Source organism: Arvicanthis niloticus, chromosome 15, assembly GCF_011762505.2.
Source record: "Arvicanthis niloticus isolate mArvNil1 chromosome 15, mArvNil1.pat.X, whole genome shotgun sequence".
Classification (NCBI taxonomy): Eukaryota; Metazoa; Chordata; class Mammalia; order Rodentia; family Muridae; genus Arvicanthis; species Arvicanthis niloticus.
This window is the reverse complement of record NC_047672.1, coordinates 22,342,343-22,360,011: the sequence shown is the minus strand read 5'-3', so window position 1 is coordinate 22,360,011 and position 17,669 is coordinate 22,342,343. Positions and strand designations below refer to the sequence as shown.

Sequence of the window (17,669 nt, the reverse complement as noted above, 5' to 3'; positions counted from 1 at the left end):
ATGTTTTTAAGAACCTACAATCTACAAAAAATGTCACATGGAATAAGGCTTCAGCAGTAGTTTAAAAGAAACATATGAGAAAAACATCTGTCTAGGAATAATTTAGCCATCTTAGTCTGTTGTAATCTTTCCCTGGAGTATCAAAAATTCTGAGACTGTATGGTTCTCCACCAATCTTAAGAGTGACTGCATAGTTGTTGAAAACAGTTGGTACATATTTTGATGGTAATTTGTTCGTCGTATAGGATACGAGTAGACATGTTTTATCAACAGTACCATCACTGACAGCAACACACTTAGTTGTCTGCATTCTGGAAATAGTTTTATATCTGCTTTTTAATATTTCAAGTAAGATGTTGATCTTAGCTTCCTCTGCAGGGCTACATGCAATTTTTAACTCGACACTTTCATGAGCACATACAATGTTAGGGAATAAATAACATATACTTTAAATGGGAGGTTTTTAAATGAAAGTTTCCTTTGAAAGTGATGTGATCCATAGGCACCATGGCTCAATGGGAGTCTTGCTTGCCTCCCTTTGGAGGCTTGCATAGCACTTTCTGATATGAAAGCTAATCCTCAGTAAGAAAGTACTCAATTCAGTTTGACTCAGGGGCCTCTGGTCCTGTGTCTGAAATATACGGTGTCTTCAACAGAAAGAAATTAGTTTCCACCTCTTGTGGGGAAACCAAGTGCAGTAAACAATAGCGCAAATAATGTTTCAAGAGTCTCTTGTACAACCCTGAGAAACAACTCAAGGGAGGGTTTTTCAAAGGCAGGGTATTAGGCTTTTGTTAGAAGGTGTTTAGCTTTCTGAGGGAATACTCTTCACCCAGTTAAGAAATTTCGTTAATTTGATAATCTGTGTGAAATAAAAATTTATGATATATTACATATAAACATATTGTATCATATATTACACATATTATACCTTTCTTTTAAAATTTATTGCTATAGTTTCTTATTGCATTATCAGGAATCCTTACTATTATGTTATGTTCCTGCTTTCTTCTTTATTTATCTCCCTGGCTCTTTTCTCACTTGTGATTTTTTTTCCATTTCCAATAAAATATTTTGTACCCTGTTATTCATTCTCCCATGACCTTCCACTTCCCTATCCTGGCATTGGTCCCTTTTTCCATTCCTAATTTTTATTTATTTTTCTGTTTGTTTGTTTGTTTTGTTTATTTTTGTTTCTTTCCTTAGGTATTCAATAATATATACTCATATCTTAAGATTGGTAGGTAGGTGCTCCATTATAATGAGTAATAATATGTGTCATTTGTAATTTGGCATCTGAGCCAGGATATTTTCCTGTGGTCCATTCGTTTACCTGAAAAGTTTATAATTTAATTTTTTACAAGTGAATAGTATTTCATATTGTGCATGTATCCCATTTCATTATTTACACATCTTGTTTAAAGGGCATTTAGATTTTTTCATTTCCTAGCTCTGATGCCTAACCTGGCACTAAAGTGTGACTCTCTTATGGAACTATACAAGCCTGAACAACAAGAGAGAAAGGATGATTGGTACTGAAAACCAACAAAATACCTCAGGCTGCTGAAGACATTTTGAAGAAACACCTTTAACCACTTCTTTGATAATCCAGGACAATACTAAATTACATTCTAAATATTTCTCCTTGTGCCTACACTTATGTGTAGTCTTCAGTTTGCACACAGAAACTTCTTTTTGTAACAGATGGGGAACATTAAAAAATACCATAACCAATAAAATGTAGACTTGTAGAGTCCAATCCTTGTAGATTTGTCTATAAAACAACTCTTGCCCTGATAACATAGGGAAGATTGTGGAAAGGATTTGGTAAGATTTTGAAAATCTAAGAATGAGTAAGTGTGCTGTGACATTGTATCTCCTAGTTATGTCAGTAGCTACATGCATAGAGTCTCACCAATATGATGCCTACACATAAGTTGAACAAGGACAACAGTAATAGATATGCCAACATGAACATGAAAAAGCCCATGAGTTCACATACAACCTTAAACAATGAGCCACAGGTAAATAAGGACTGCTGAGAATGAGAGAAATAGGTAGAATTATCAGTTAAAATCCAATAAAAATGGTCAGTCTTGAGACCCCCAGCCTAGTACCATGTTACTCTCACAAGCAGACTATGCTCCAGACAATCTACCACAGGCCTCATACAGTACAGGCACATAAAGCAAGTCTGAGATGTACCCCAGCCCTTTCAAACAGGGAATGAGTCAATAGAGTATACCTCAGATGAACCCAACCCAGTGTCATGGCTCATAGAGGTAGAGCAAGCATGAGTTGACCCCCAGCCTTGTGCTACACAGGCCAGGTGAGCAGACCATAACCCAGATGACTACTGCCCAGGGTATAGCACTTTTAGAGGACCCTGGACTCCAAAAAGACCAGAGCAACATTAAAATGAGGAAGTAAGTGGTAGAGAAATAGAAAATAAAGAGAAAGAAAAGGAGAGAGAGAGAGAGAGAGAGAGAGAGAGAGAGAGAGAGACAGAGATTGTGTGCAAAATGAAGATAGATAGAACTGGAGACTCAAGGAATAGGCTGATGTGAGTAGCTAGGGATGCCATTAATGCCATGGTGAGGCCCAGGCCTGTGCTATGGTCAAGGGCCATTTTTGAGCCTGTGTCCCTGCAGTACTGGTGATCTATTCACACCAAAGGCCAGGCAGACATCCCTAGACTTTGATATTCCCTGGGCCATGTTGATGGGTGAAGTATCCAGGGATGTCTAGAGCTGGCCCCATTACCTGGGCATCAGTGAACAGCTAGCCACTAAGGTTGAGCAGAAGAGCTACCACCATCCCTCCTCAGCTTTAGCACTTGGGAGAGTCAGCCCTTTAGATAGCACAGAAAACACAGTAGATCTTGCCTTGGTGGCAGGTGAGACACACACACACAAACACAGAGAGAGAGAGAGAGAGAAAGAGAGAGAGAGAGAGAGAGAGAGAGAGAGAGAGAGAGAGAGAGAGAGAGACCTGTGGTTTTCCCTTTTGCAGAGCCTTACATCATCTATACTCTGTCTACTCTGTGACTAAGTGAGGGACATGTGATAAGGAAACTTTCCATCCTATTGGAGACATGAATAGCAGTTGATTCTTGTAAAGAGGCTTTGCGAAACACTGGAAACATAGACTCTGTCTATGCATCCTGGCTTTCTTAGACAGAAATAAAGAGGTTGTATGGTAGAGAATAGGCAACTTTATTTGATCTACCCTAATATCATGGGAAACCTATTTATTAACTTTAAGGAAGACCTGGTATTGTTGTTTGTTGGTGGATATTAAAACCTATAATACCATGTGAAGAAACACTGTATCTGCATCTAATAAATATGAGATGATTGTGATTCTTAGCTCTTGAATGACTCATCATATAGAAATAGCATATCCAAGAACATTGGATATCAGAACTAGAGCATTTAATGACATGTCAAAGGGACAGATAGACATGGTTTGTACTGTAGGTTTGTACTTGTCTCTCCTTTCTAACAAGGTTCATACAAGAAAAGTGTTTTGAATGAGGTTCCAGTGGGAGTTGCTTTAATATGTTCCAGAGATACATCAATACCACATTTTCTTCTCTCCACTTGACCATGACTTTAGCCCTCATTTTTTATGCTTTTATGAGTCCATTTTCATGGTTCTGTTAACTGTCTGCATTTATGATCACCTTATATCAACACAGTCAATTTGAGATAGAAGTCTATAGTCTACAAATAAAAGGAAGGACATCAACAATACTCAGTCTTATTTCCATTCACAGAATTGCCTTCAAAAGAGAGATTACTGTATTAACAAGGAGTCATTAACACAAATCAAGGAAGGGAAGGCCATTGGTGAAGGTATAGCCTCAATTGCAATTGATAGCCCAGGACTGAAGGGATCATGCAAAGTTGTTGAGGCTTAGCACCATGAAGAGAGACTATGAGAGAGGATATTGGTAAAACCTAGCTGCAGCAGAAGACTCCAGTATATAGAAGATTCCAGTGCCATGAGATGATCATCAAGAACAGGAGCAGCAATGAAGTGGATCATCCTGAGCTTAGAGTGCTACAGAGGGCAGAGCTGGAGAAGGGCAGCTCTATGGAAGAACCCAGAAGATCACGTGTGGATCTCAGACATTGAAACAAGAAGTTTTAACATTGAAATTACCTTGGAGAACCCAAGATGCTAAAGATGATAGAGTTGTGGGATACCTGCTGAGAAAATCTAATATCAGGGAGTAGAACATGCCCAAGAGAAAGAAGTTTGTGGCAGTCAAAGATAAAAGAAGGTGGAGACCAAAAGTGCATTTTTTTTTTTTACATCAGATATAGAGATACAGAGGTTAGAGTTTGCCCAGCTGGTTTTTTGGTTTTGTTTTAGTCCAATATTTTCTAGGTATGACATTTTGCAATGGTAATGTATAACCTGTGATGTTGGAGGTATGTGATCTGCTTTTTTATTTTGATTTTGTATGGAAATGCAGTTAAGAAACTATGTGAACCTCAGAAGGGAATTTGAACTTTGGACTTTCAATGGGACTTTGGAAGTGGAACTAAATGTATCTTTATATTATGCTATGGTTAGGCCTGGTCCCCATAGACTCATGTTTGAACAAGCCTATGAGGGCCAAGAAGTAGAATGTGGTGGTTTGAATATGCTTGGTCCAGGGAGTGGCACCATTAGGAGGTATGGCATTATTGGAAGTTGTGAGTCACTGTGGGGGTGGACAAAGACACCCTTCTCCAAACCACAGGAGACCCAGTCTTCTCCTAGTAGCCTTCAGATGACAATGTAGAACTTTCAACTCCTTTTGCTCCATACGAGCCTTGATGCTGCCATGCTCCTTCCTTGATAAAAATGAACTGATCCAGTCACAATTAAATGTTGTCCTTGGTCATGGTGTCTGTTCACAGCAGTAAAACCCTAACTGAGATACCAGGTTACAAAAAGGGGCCCACTCTCCCAAGTGTTGTACCTGGCAAGGGGCAAAGCCATCTCACTCATTCTTATGAACCTAGCATCAGCTCTCCTGGCTTCTCAGATGTCAAGAGACTTATGGGCAGAGACAACATTACCACTGTACCCAGACAATCTCACAGTAGATGAAAGGTGGGGCATCTCTCCACCACTAACACACTTAGGGCTGGCTCATCCCGAACACTCTACCTCTGTCACTAAGATAAGCTCTACTATGCTTCTCATGGTAGGTGTAAGGCTTGTTCTTCAGCTAGCCAGGTGCAGGGCCAGCTCTCCTATTCCCAGGACCCTGTGTCCATCTCTGCCTTCTGCTACAGATAATGAGGATCTGGGTATAAAGAGGTCAACATATCCAAGCCTGTACCAACTCATGGCAGAGGAGTAGCAGAGCAGTACCCCCATGCTTCTACCCTGGAGGAAGGCTCACTTGAGTCCTAGACAGCAGGGCCAGCTCCACAGTGCTGCCTAGGTGAGGTGCATGGCCTATACCCCCAAGGTTTGGCCAGCTTTCAACAGCATAGCAGCCAGTAACTGTAGGCCAGTTTATCACAATTCCATATCCATGTGGTCTCAGGCAGCTCAATAGAACAGGAACAGCTCTTTGGTCTTTTGTGGTGACCTGATGCACAGCTGTTGCATAGCAAGAGTCCCAGACATGGCTCTCAGTGGCAGCACAGGGTGAGACTTAACCATGGCCTCGGAAGGTAATAAGAGGTACCCACAAAAGGCTATTTTTTACCTCCCTCACATCTCTAGTTCCATCTACCTTCATAAGGCTCAAAGAGTTCTGCTTCTCTTTCTCTCTCATCTGTTCACCACATACTAATACAACACAGTGGCTCCTACTGCAGGTGCACCAGGGAGCTATTGAGCATCTGGGTGACTTCTTCTGTCTGCCTTACATGGTGTGGTTACAAGCAGGCCACTAGGTGTCTACAGCTAGCCTGTGTGGCATGGTGGTAGGAAACATTAAAGGGCATAATACAATAGTGTTCTATAGCCATTGCTTGAAGATTAACCATCTAATATTTTGTGCTCTTATTAATCAACTGATATCAGCTTTCACCAAGATATTAGAAATCATAGGCTAAGAAGATTGCTATAGAGATAAAGTACTGTCTCAGACTCTAGACTAAGATAAGAAATGTAAATATGTTGAACCAGTCATTTACTCTCCATTTCAATGTCTCTGTTATTCCCAATATTATGCATCCTAATATAAAAAGTCCTTTGTTTTTTGCTGCAGAACATTCTCACAGTCCCCATTGAATGCTTGGCATTGTCAATTTTTTGTATTTAAAATTTGGAATTAGTGGTTCATTTTTATGTGTATATTAATGCTGGAGATTGTAGTTTTATCAACCTATATTTATCCTATTATTCTGATTTTCATATATGATCAAGTGAGCTTTACAATTGTAAATAAGTTTTTTAAGTGTATGCAATAACTAATGTGTCAGCATTGATTATGGTAGTCATACTCTAGGTTAGCATGCTCTGAGAAGAAGTTTCTGGTTGTCATGTTCATTTCTATTACTTGCTACTATCTCAGTAAAGAGACAGAAAACACCTACTGTTACCTCATTTTTATATAGGAAGTATCTATAGAGCTGAAAGGAAATTACTTCTTCATAGCTCCTTGGGCAAAAATGTAGAAATACCTGAAACCTTCCTCTAAAAACTGAGTGGTTTTTTTCTATTAAGTTGCTTCAGTGTGGAGTCGTGTCTCTATAGTGGCATGGAGAGCTTAAGAATAATTTTTCCCTTTATGCCCATACATAAGTATATTCTTCATCCCTCATCAAGGAAAATTCTTTTTGCAACAGATAGTACTCACTACAGAACCACAATCAATCAAAATGCAGAGTTGCAGAACCTAGACCCAGTGGATATATCTACAAAACATTTACATACCTAAGGCTCAGAGAACATTGCATTAAAGGGGGTAGATTGTATGTGCCAAAGGATTAAGGACTTTGATTAGGGAGTTTGCTTTGACATTATGTCTTCTAGTGAATTCAGAATCTACACCTGTAAAGTCTAACAACATGACTGCCAAAAATATGAACTGAATAAATATCATACAAAAGGACATGCCAAAGTAGATGGGAAAACACTCATGAGGATTCAAGCATACACAAAGACCTAGAGGTACCTGAGGAAAACTGTAAGTGGGAGAGTCAGTCTTTCCCAGGGAAGAGCATACCAAACATACCAGTTGGCTCTCAGCAATGGCAGTTTGATCCAGAAGAAACCACAAGGATCTGCCAGTTAGTCTGAGTTCATAGAAGTTACAAGAAGCTGCCAGAACAATGCCAAAAGTTCTTTGGTATGTTTCTCTCTATGAAGTCAGGATAAACAATGTGTAGCAAAGAATGGCAAGGCCAACCAATATCATACAGTATTGTCAGCATAGACTGGCGTCAGGAAAGTCCAACAGTGACTAGTAAAAAATAGTGAGTTGTATCAACACCACACAGCATTGTCCACTGTCTGTTGCGTTATATTTATGCCCTTTCCAAACATTACCTGTTCTTGAAAGCATCTACTCTAGCAAAAACATCACATGTCCTTTTTCCAGGTTGCTTCCAGAGAACACCACATGATTGTTCTCAACAAAATATCCTCCCCTGTGTCTGTTTCATTAAAAATAGAACTGTCATAAGACAGTTCTAGGAAAATATCACATGATACAACTGCATATCCAAAGAGACCAGAAATTTCTACTTCACTCCCCAGCTCCTCCTATTGTTTGGATGTAGCTTTCTTCATTTTTTCTATCAGCTGCTTGATGTAGTTTCTCAGAAGACAATTATGCTAGCTTCCTATCTGCAAGCATAGCAGAGTATTACATATTAATACTCTTCTAAATATAAGGGGGTCTCAAGTTGGGTCATTCATTGGATGGCCATTCCCTCAGTCTTTGCTCCATCTTTATACCTGCACATATCTTGAGGCAGGACAAATTTTGAGTTGAAGATATTGTGGGTTGATTGGTACCCTTGTACCTCCACAGGAAGGCCCTCCTTATCCTTAGTTGCTAGGAGTCTCAGCTAGGGTCACCCTCATTGATTCCTGGGAATCTACCCCTTTCACAGGTCTCTGACATATCCCAGAAATACACGCCCACCAATTTCCATTCTATCCCAGCCCTCTCCTGCCCCCTGTCCTATTCTCCCCTCACCTGATCCCCACTCCTTTTCACCTCTCCATCCATCTCCAATGTCTATTTTATTTCCCTATATGGCCTACGTAAGAGATAGAGATACAGCTCTGTAATGTAATCAGTAGCAATCTGACATGTTCACATATTCTTTTATAGATCTTGACTGGGACCATACTAATATTTTACAGAGTGAATTACATTTACCCAGATTGAAACAGAGCTACAGATTTTATTATAGTTGTCTTACTATAGATCTACAGGTTAGAAAAAGAGACACACTTATTGAGAAAGCAAGACATACCAAAAATAGCTATAAATTATCAGGACACAATGGCCTTTACAAAGAAAAAAATATCAGTATAGCATGAGGTATCTTTTCTGGTAGGTTTTATTCTTGAATCGGCAACAAACATAATTTACTTTGATGCAGAATTTAGATAATTAGAAGGTTGAGGATAGTCAGCTTTATCAGAATGGATCTTTAGTTCTGACATATAATTTAAATTTCCAATTCATTTTCTATTTATCTGGATATCTAGACATCTTATTAATCAGTATGTTGTAAATTTTATTAATCTTCTCGAGCTGTTATTAGATTTCAACTGGATTAAGCTGTCCATATATTGATTTATTTTTATTCTTAGAGAATCTATTTTTTTCTAACCAAGGCTATCATGTTGTCAGTGTCTGTAATGGAGAATTTGTGAGATTTGAGTAGGAAATGTTTAACATTGTAGTAGAGTAGACAAGTACATGAATAAGAAGGTCAAATTCTGCATTCGTTTCAAGATATTTCACTTTTGTGTTCATGTCATATCAAGGATACTCAAGAATCATTAAAGTATACACACATGTGTGTACATATATCATGGTGGCACTAATCATTATCAATTTTGCCATGAGTATTTACATATAAAGAAAATAGCTTGTATTCTATGACAAATAGCCTATCTATGAAGGCTATAAAAATCTATGTCTATAATAATTTTGAAGCATATGTTTGAGCAATTTTTTATTTTTTAATATTTATTTATTTATTTATTGTTTTTTCACATTTTTTTTAATTTATTTTTTATTGGATATTTTATTTACATTTCAGATGCCATCCCCTTTCCCCATCTCCCCTCCCTAGAAAACGCCTATCCCATACCCCCTTCTCCTTTTTGCTTTTATACAATTTTTTTAATGTTAACCAAAGGCTTTATAAATTTGTTAATGCTCAATATCAATCAGAAGTGTAACCTAATACCCAACCTAGATGTATCAACTATCTTTGACTGGCAAAGACATGTGAACATCTGCCTCCATGTCTGGCCCCCCTCTCTCTTTCTCTCTCATCACCTAGCTTCTCCTCTCTTTACTCCTCCTCTCCACACTCCTCCCACCTTAGCTCCTCCTACATATCACCCTTCCTGTTAAAATAAAACTTTTCTCTCAAAATATAATTAGAGCATAACTATACCAATTTATGTCAGTAAGGTGCAAGATAGACCTAATACCCTGCCCATCATTTTGTTGACTAAGAAGAAGCTCTGTCATCTCTCCTAAATAAAAGACTTAGTTCTGAACCTGGCTTTTTTTCTTGGCTTTAGAATGAATGTCAGCTGAAAACAATCCTCTCAGACCTTTTCTCTCAAAGTAAATAGCAAGGATTGGCTATGAGACTATAAGTTTTCAACCTCATCAGAAATCCAGAATGACTGAGTTAACTGAAATTATGGGAAGCACAAAGCATAGCTTCTAAAACATAGCCAATTTATAGAGACCGCTGAACACCTGGACAATCCCTATACTACAGAACGTTGGAGCTTCCGATCTTCAGCCTTCTGGCCCGGAATCATCTGACAGACCTAGTGATGCAGAATTATTAAGGGCTGATTACGCTGTATTGGCAGATATAATCAGTTGACTATTCTGCAAGTGTGTCCTTTTCTGGACAGTAATTTGTCTGTAGATGGAAAGAGGCAATTCTTGCCTAGTGACTTTCTCACCACAATTGGAATAACTCCAGAGATGCTCAATTTCTTCTTAGAATCCAAGACAGGAAGCTGTCAGGAGTAGACATGTCTCTAATCAAAATGAACATTAATACAGAAATGTTTGTAACGTCAATTCTGTGGATTTCTGATGTTTTGAAAACCAACTGTGTTAGGCAATCTGGACTGTTGTCTGTTAACTCCTCTCAGCTATTTCTAAATAAAATATAGAAAACACCCTAACAATAAACTCAAAGCCATGAATTTGCTATAGGCTCTTAACTCACAGGCTAACCATCTCAAATAAGTTAAAAAAGTTAAAGAAAGACTGTGTCTAAGCCTTGTATTCCTAAATGTGTTATACAGGTGCAATGCCTATGATAGTAACAATATTCATCTCACTTTTATATTAATAAGAAGCTCATATCAATGAAAACCTTAAATTTGAAATCAAAGTAAATTTTGTACCATTTAAGAAATTATAACTTCATCTTAATAACAATTATACATATTTCTACCAGTAGGTTATGGCTATGCAATAAATCCTGGCTAATCCTCCCTATTCCACCAAAACCACTACTTTTCCCTAGAAAGACAGCCCAATATTAACCACCTCAGTCCCCAAGCCCAGGGAATAGGGGCACCGACTCTTCATTAACTTCTTCAAGCTGATTATGGGTGTTGAGATCTTAGAAGAGGGGTTGGGGGAAAGAGTAAATTGATAAGCCTCTGACACTGTGTCTTCACTGCATCCAGCTGGAATTCCAGGACATCAGAGGTTTGAGCAGGTGTGCTCAGCTTGCCTGATGAATAATATACCAAGGCTATGTATTCTGCAATATACAATTCTCAAAACAAATTTTAGTATCAAGATAATTGTTTGTTTGAATTCTGGAATCTAGTCTTCTGGCGGCCTGCCTCTGTCATGTCTAATCCATATAATTCTGGGAGTTTCTATTTTTGCCTTTCTGCTCTCAAATTTCCCAACATCAGGGAATCCAAACTTTCAGGCACCTAGGCCCTCCACTTCCACTCATGCCTAACTTTTTACCCCATTTCCTCTATCCAATTACTATGAGGGTGTGCAGTTTGAGCAATTTTTAACCTGAATTCTGAACAAGAATGAGGTACACGTAGAAATGAAAGACGTATGAATATTTCTACTATAGATGTAGCAAGATTATAATGCTGTACCCATTCAGTGGGGAATCTTCTTTTATGAGATCCCTCCTACCTTTTTTTTTAATTCTGTTAATCACTGAAACTCAGCTTTCATTTTTGTAGAGCACAAACCAGATATAGAAGAGCTGTACTTAAATGTTTGTCAGCTTCCATCTATTTATAAGATCCAACTGTGTTATCTTTCCTATAAGAGGCTTTTCTCTCCACTGATCCCAGATACATAGAAAAGTACATTGGAGGTAAGATCATGTTTAAGTTCCCTGAAAAATAGTGATGTCTCTGGAACTGTCCATTAACATGGGAGGAATGTGGCTAAAACTGTAGCAATTGGGTCTGAGAGGGAAAACTGACCAGAGGCTGAAGAAGTCAGAAATCAGAAAAAAAAAAAAAAAAAAAAAAACTGCAAAAAATGCCAATGTTGGCCTCATAGAATATACTTTGGTCCTATTATTGGCATGACTGTGTGAGCTTCACACTCCTGAACTGCCATTCAGAGTTTTCATCTCTACATGCTGTTTTTCATTTATTTTCTTCTGGGCTTACTCCTATGTGAAAGGTCTGTCATTATGCCATGTCTGTCAGGTTTTTCAGACAGTTCACATACTATTAGTTTTCATACTCATGTTAGTGTGAGGTATTCAAAAAGGATTGATTCCTTTTTACCAGAGAAATTATCTAAAACTGGCATGCTTCCCCAAGGGCATAGGAGGATACGGAAATTATTGGAGCTTGTGAGACTGGGTGCAGGTGGCAGCTAAATTCTCTGCTGACAATCAAACCAGAAGTCCCAATGGGACACACTACACACCCATTTTCTTTCCAGCATTTGCCTTTCTGGAAAAACATGAATGCAGAATTTTCCATTTCCCTGATAGTGTACTATTTTTTACCACACTGGGTAAGTGGGTAAATCCATGTGTAGAAGGGATTATTTAATTATTAGAACAACTTACATGGTCATTTACTTATATAAAGTACTAACCAGTTTTTTTCAGATCAACTCTTAGACAGCCATACCTTTTTTTTTCTTGTGTCTTTTACTGTTCTATACTCCCATTTTGTAATTCTAAGACTGTAGGCATATTTCTGTGCAACGTGTAAAGATTATTCTCATATTATTCAAATGCTGATTTCTCTGTCTATCCTACAGTCTTCAATGTGAATACAGCATTGTAAGGCTTATATTAAGAATATCCTGTCTTACAACAAAAAGATTTACAAAATCAAATAACCTGGGCCCTTGGGGGCTCACAGAGACTGAACCATCAACCAAAGAGCATGCAGGGGCTGAACCTAGCTTCTCCCTCACATTTGTAGCAGAAGTGCTGCTTGGGGTTCATGTGAGCCCTTAACAACCTGGAGCAAGGGCTGTCTCTGACACAATAGTTGTGTCAGAGACACAACTCACCTTGACTGCCTTGTTGGCCCTAAGTGGGTCAGGAGGTGCTAAGTCATGCTGGCAATAGGGTTTCTCAGGACAGGGTTATACCCAAGGGGAGCTCCCTGTTTACTTCAAAGAAAGGGCAGTTATGGAGAGGGATTTGTAAGGGTAGGGCTATACAGAGAAGAGAGAGGGGGCCGCTATTGGGATGTAATGTGAATAACTTTTTAAAAATGCATCTCCAGTCCCAAATTTGTGTAAACAATGCCCACAATTCATTCCTTGCCTTGTCAGTAAAGCCTGGAAAAGCCAATAACTAGGCAATAAAGAAAATGGGGTGGGACTTCCTTGAGGAGAAAGGATTCTGAAAGAGAGCAAGGAAGAGGAAATTCAACCAGGGAGGTAGGAAGAATAAAGAAGGGGATTAGAATAGAATTTTAATGCCTAGTTACTGTGCTTTTAAATTGTAAATACATCTTATTCTCTCTATGTCATTATTTGGGAACAAGCTATGTATAAAAAAATCTGCCACAGTATAAATTTTCTGTATATATATATATAATGTTGATGTTGATACACGGGGTATGTCCTATAATGCAATTCTTCTCTCTTATTATTTCCACCCTACCTACTATTTCTTTCATATCACACTTTCATGTTTTTCAATAAGGTGAATTTTCTGATTATGAAATCCAATGTTCCTCTCTGTATAGTGACAAAATTGTTTCTGTTTTCCTCTCAGAAAAGAATGACAATTTAGTAAAAGTCTATAATTCCAAGGCTGGACATAAATAATCAGTTAATTTTTAAATAAAACTTCTCTTTGTATCCCACTCGAAGCTCTTCAACTTGTATGTGTATATTACTAGCAGTTTCCATACCCTTGATAGTTCCATTTTGAGATTTTATTTATTCAGAAGTTCTCTTTTAATTTGATGATAAATGAGAACTCTCGGTATTTTAAAATAACAATGGTCATTTTGATTCCTAGGTGAGTTGGTGAAACTGAAGATTTTTCCATGGCTGGGTATGCCAAGAAGTAATTTTCTTGATTAGATAGTATGGGAGACCATCTTCAGATGTGGGCCACACCTTGTAGTGGTAGCTCACTGAAAAGAACATGGCAAAAGTAGGCTTTTGCTTTTCACCTGCATTTCCTCATATTCACTGGTAAGTTTGTAAATTCTACAAGATCCTGAGACAATGATTTGCTGTTATTGGAACCTATACTATGACCTTTACAAGCTCAAGACAGAAAATGTCCCAGTATTGAGAGGGAAAGTAGACACAAGGTCTAACAGCTATCCAAAAAGTTATTTACAACTATATCTTGGAAATGAAAAAATCAATTTCCTCCAATGGAAGTGTCACTGGGTATATCAACAACAGATTAGGAAAGGCCACATGAACATGTAAGCTGATCAACAGAAAATAGTCTCCACTGTTTTAATTTAATGGACTTTTTATTAAGGCTTTGTGTGTGTGTGAGTTTGTGTGTGTGTGTCTTATTAATTTTCTTTTGTGGTTATTGATTTTCATTTTTATTTTGTTTTAGAGACAGCAAGAAAGAAGATGGAGTTGGTTATGTAGAGAATTGAGGATAATATTTGAAGAGAAATAAGATTTTAATATACAATTTTAATTATCATAAGGAACAATAAACTAAAGTATTGAAAAATTAGGTATAATGCTAGGCTAGACTAAGAAATTTAGCCATGAGTTAAAAATTATAAAAGAGAATCACATTGATAGTACACAACAGTATAAATCAGAAAATATACAATGGAAACTATTACTAATAAGAGTAGCCAAGCTGAAGGAAATAATAGCAGGTGTTTGAGATAACCTTGAGAAATTATGAAAGTGGAGAATGATGAAGAAAAAGTCACTCGAGTTTGATCTCCAGGACATCTGAATAGAAAGTCAAACAAATACATTTGAGGTGCCTCCCTGCCTTGCTTCACCTGAGATGTTTAGGCATTCTGTTACTCTCTTGCTCTTTTGCTACTTGGGTACTAAACTCTCATTTTTTTTAGCACCTTACCAAATTTTCTCTTCTTTTTCTTCTTTCTAAAACTTTACAATGAGTATACCACACTGTGGATCCTACTGTGACATTTTCAAGGATGCATAATATTATCCATTTTCCACATCAATTCTCCTACTCAGTCTTTAACACCCTCAATATTCAATCTTTACCCCCTATTTTCTCTAGTAATCTCCATTTTACTTTCATATATATATTTAGCTTAGGAGAGAAGAATGTAATATTTGTGGTTTTGAGAATTTTGCTTCACATGAAAATCTCAAGTTCCATTTTTTTTGCTGCAAATATCATAATATTATTCTCTATCACTGACTTCAACTCCATGAATTTATGCATCAGTTTTGTTTTTAAATTCAGTATTCCACCCTGAGTCTCTTAATTAAAGAGTTAATAACATTTATATTTAGTTGTTATTGAAAGATAAGTACTAATTCCCCTAATTTTGTTGGTTCTTTTCCTGATTTGGTTATATGTTGTTTGCTCCTTTCTTTTTCATCTATACATTTTAGTAGTTTTCTCTTTTTTTTCCTTTTTTTCTATTGGATATTATATTTACATTTCAGATTTTATCCCCTTACCCCATTCCCCCCACCACCTAGGAACCTCCTATCCCATCCCCCCTCCTCATGCTTCTATGAGGATGTGGCCCCACCTACCCACCTACTCCCACCTCCCCATCCTCGAATTCCCCCCCACACTTGATATTCAGCCTTCATGGGACCAAGGACCTCCTCTCCCACCTATGCCCAACAAGGCCATCCTCCCCTACATATACAGATGGAGTCGTGTGTCCCTCCCTATGTGCTCCCAGGCTGGTGGTTTAGATCCTGGGGAGCTATGGTTGGTTGGTATTGTTGCTCTCCTCATGGGGCCATTCTTTCTGCTCCTTCAGTCTTCTCTCTAACTTCTCCATTGGGAAACCCATGATCACATCAGTGGTTAGCTGTGAGCATCTGCCTCTGAATGTGTCAGACTCTGGACACTAGTCAGATTCAGAAGTCTTTAGGTAGTAATTAGATTGACCTATCGATGTTCAATAAGTTGTACAGGTTATTTTCTTCAGCAATAGAGCCTTACTATCAATATATTGTAAGCAATCAATAGTCTTGCCAATAGCCTTAGCTGTTTGCATGTTTCCATGGGGCTCCATTGGCACATAGCTCAATAAGGTAGCACCTATTCTTGGCACTGGAAGTTTTGTTTAGTGGTTAGAGATAAGTAGTTGGAGCTCTGTTTCTCCTGATATTTGGTGATTCCATCTAGATTAAATTTACTTATATATTTTCCAAAACTTATACTCTAATAGGATATAATATATCTTCTTTTATAGATTGCATTTAGCCTTCAAAATAGGTATCTGTCACCATATACTTTCTTTAACTACCTCTTTTTTCCATTTAATACTTTTGTTCCACCACCCCACCCATGTTTATTCATAACTATGTAGTCTATTTCCTTTTCTTCAGGAGAGCCTTCACTCCTAACTAATCCCTTAATCTATACCTAACCTCGTCAGGAGCCATAATGGGACAAGCTAATAACTAGCAGGTGATCATCCTGAAATGGCTTGCCTTGTATTATTACATAATCTGCAAAAAATGAGTTCTTATTTAGCAAGGCTGTAAGGGGCTTATTTTAGAAAAGATTCCTGCTATTAATATGTTTTTCTTATTATTAAACATATGTAACAATCACTAAGCAATAGCATACCCCTTTGGAGCAGATCTCTGCAGATCCACAAAGATGTACTGTCTTGTGGTGATGCTATATAGACAAACAGATGACTTCTTAAGTCTTAATGATGATCCTATAAAAAATTCTTAAAATTATATCAATGATTATTAAGCTCTTTTATAGTGAGACTGCTATTAGGTTCTTTTCTGATACTCAAAACTGCAGTGAGAACTCTGCCAGTCTCCCAAGTGTCATCAGTTAATTGCTCTTAGATAGTAACCAGACTTTCTCCTACTCAGAGCACATTCTACAAGATTGTAAAACAATTATCCAAAGGTCATTAAAAGGGAACTAACAATTTATTATAGGTGCTAGGACAGAAGATAAAATATTGCCTGGGTTTATCTATACAAAGCTTTGCTAATAACTTAGTTATAGATTTAAACCTTCAGTGAACCTGTGGAGCTAGATGGGTGATGGATGTTTAGCCAGATAACTACTCCTAATGTATATGTATATAAACATTCTCTGTTATAAACTTTTGTTTCAATTTATGATTTGATTTTTGATATGAACTTGTGATGAACTTTGTAACATGTGATCATACATTCTGAAAGATGTATAAGTTCTAAGACAAAGAGATGAAAAGCAGATACAATAGAGAGATAGAATAGAATTTTTTGCCTTTCCCCACTTAGAGTAGTATATAGAATAGAATTTTTCCCTTTTCCCAGATAGAATAGAAGTTTTCCTTTTTCCCATTTAGGACCTTTCCACTTTTCCCCTTAGATAGCTGTCATAGGAAACTTCTTACACTTAGTAATGAACTTTATAATAACTTCTCTAAGCATTTTTTTCTTCCTGTGACCTCAGACTAGCAGGCATAAGTTAGAGCCCAGCAGTTCCTGCTGAGATAGTACAAAAGCTATTTACTTAATTCTTTGCTGATTTTAATATGACGTGCTAAGTGCCAGAAACTGAAGTTTCTGGCCTCAGAGGATCACAGAAGGCAGGTCAGCTACAGTAGCATAGTAACTTAGATAAGTAAACTTATATTATACAGCAACCATAAATATCTCTTAAGGCCAGATCTTACTGCTGAATCTCGTAAGACCAAGTCTTACCCCCGCCAATGCTCTTCCCCCTCCACTACCTCAAGAAGAACCAACAAGAAGAAGAAAGGAGACTCCCCCCAAGCCTGGACTGGCCCCCGGCACTCTGGGATTATATGGATTGTAGCTTATATATCAAGGACTTAAAAGCCCC

The 17,669-nt window shown here is 37.8% G+C and overlaps 1 gene segment (V, D, J or C); it reads left to right on the top strand.

Annotated features, from left to right (window-relative positions):
- Positions 1 to 17,669, top strand: part of LOC117721013 (T-cell receptor beta-1 chain C region-like) — a 381,561-nt gene that overhangs the window by 239,135 nt on the left and 124,757 nt on the right.